The sequence below is a fragment of the Callithrix jacchus genome, chromosome 17 (genome assembly GCF_049354715.1).
Source record: "Callithrix jacchus isolate 240 chromosome 17, calJac240_pri, whole genome shotgun sequence".
Lineage (NCBI taxonomy): Eukaryota > Metazoa > Chordata > Mammalia > Primates > Cebidae > Callithrix > Callithrix jacchus.
The window spans coordinates 15,043,458-15,045,729 of NC_133518.1; positions in this window are offsets into that span (position 1 = coordinate 15,043,458).

A 2,272-nucleotide genomic window follows, 5' to 3' on the forward strand; every position below is an offset into this window, starting at 1 on the left:
GGGACTGTTTAAGCAGTAGCTCAATTTGATCAGTAGCTGTAGGTGAAACTATAAGGCACACATACAACAGATAAAACCCCTACCTTTTTTTTTCTTTTTTTTCCCCCATTTGTTTGTGTCCTCTCATTTCCTTGAGACCCATACATTTTTAATGAAGAGAAAAAATAGGCATTAACAAAAGCTGTAAAGGATTCAAAAGCTAGTGAATATCATAGCTATTTCCAAAAAACAATTTGATGATTCCAACATAAATGAATCAGAAACATAAGAAATACTTTTTCCCTTGAACAAAAATTCAGACAAAATTCTTGGCAAGTATATTTTAGCTTTTTAACCCTTTCCTCTTCCTCAAAAAGATGCCTGGATTTCAATATTTAAGAAATGTAGTTTTCCCAAACAATCTCAAATTTGGCAATAACAACATAATTTGGTTTTTAAAGAAATCAGTTGAATCAACAAAAGGGGTAGCTACTAGAAATAATACCAATCAATTATAAAATAATGACATTTCAATTGTATAAGCTCCTTTCTGATATAGGTAGAAGTTAAAACATTAAATGAAAGCAGGGAAGATTTCCTCATGAAACAAGCAAAATCTTTTCTGGATTTGTTATTTTCTAGGATTCTTACATTTCCTAAGATTTTTGGTGGGCCAATTTATCTCCTTTTTTTTCTGCCCCCTAATTAAAATCTGTTGATGTCTAACAAAAAGCCAGAACAATTGGAATACATACTCCTTTTACTTAGCTAAAACAGGAGAGCCTTCCTAGCTTCCTGGTGCTGGAATAAGTACAATGTTAAGTGGGAAAGAACAGAGAGGAGGCTAGGCTGGGCTGAGTGGTGGCGGATGGCATGTGGGGAATGTGAGCAGAAGATAGTGAAGATCCAGGAAGGTGGATTTGAAGCCTCTGATCATGGCCCTAGATACTAATAATAACAGAAAACCCTCACAGGGTGCTATGTGGCGACTACATTTCACATTTCTGTAACACTATCTTCCCTTCACCCTGACAAGTAAAATACATAGCAACAGGTCAAAAGATTTTTAGGTTGAAAATACATTCTATGCCTTCCACTTACTACTGTTGTAACAGGAGAGTTTCACTGCCAGTTTTATTTTATTGTAGTTTATTTTACAAATAACTTATTCTATCTGGGAGCTTGTGAGATTTTCTCTTTATCTTTGGGAAAAATCATAACAGGAAATTCTTAAGGGCGGTTACTATGAACCAGGAAATAGTAAAAGCATTTGACATACATCAATAATTTAATCATCACGGCAACACTTGGAAATAGGGCTGCTGTCCCTGTTTTACGAGTGAGGAAACTGAGGAAAAGAAGGTGAGTAACCTTTTCAAGTTAGTCTTCAGTGGAGGCTGCGAGAGCTAATGAAAGGAAGAGACCACAAGACATGAAACAGACAAAACATCCAAGTGATTTTAAAGACGTTGTGCTTCAGAGAATGCCGGAAATTGAACAGAGGGACTGTGTCAAGGGTGATGGAGTTGCCTGAATACTAGTACCCTGATGTGTGCTGCAAGGGAGGGAATTAGCTGAAAGAAACTCTCTGCGCCCAAAGCAGGAAGACCGTCCTGGGATAGAGCCTATCTCTTCTCTGCTGAAACTTACTTAGGAGGATGGAAAATCTTCCCCGTGGCTTCTGTGGCGTTGCGTGTAGGCCTCTGTAAACACTTGTATGTTTTGTTTGTTTTAGTTGCCCGGCCCTTTGAATACTCTCCCTGTGTTTAGGGAATTCACAGCTCTTCCAGATCTTGCCTTCCTGCACAAGCCACAGAGCCTTTCCAGCCCTACTGTTTTTTTTTTTTTTTTTGATACGGAGTTTCACTCTTGTTGCCCAGGCTAGAGTGCCATGGCGCAATCTCTGCTTACCACAACCTACAACTCCCGGGTTCAAGCGATTCTCCAGCCTCAGCCCCTGGAGTAGCTGGGATTACAGGCGCGGGCCCCACCACGCCCAACTACATTTTCTATTTTTTTTTTTTTTTTTTTTTTTTTTGTAGCAACTGGGTTTCACCATGTTGGCCAGGCTGGTTTCAAACTTCTGACCTCAGGTGATTGGCCTGCCTCAGCCTCCCAAAGTGTGGGATTACAGGAGTGAGGCACCACGCCTGGCCTCCAGCCCTGCTTTTATCAGGAGCAGAAACTACAGCAAATGTGAATGAGTAAAGAGCTGGCAATGTTTAACCGGCGGGGAGGAGGCTTTGCTGGAAGGGCTGGGTGAAGAATGCCATTGATAGAAGACCTCGCCAAA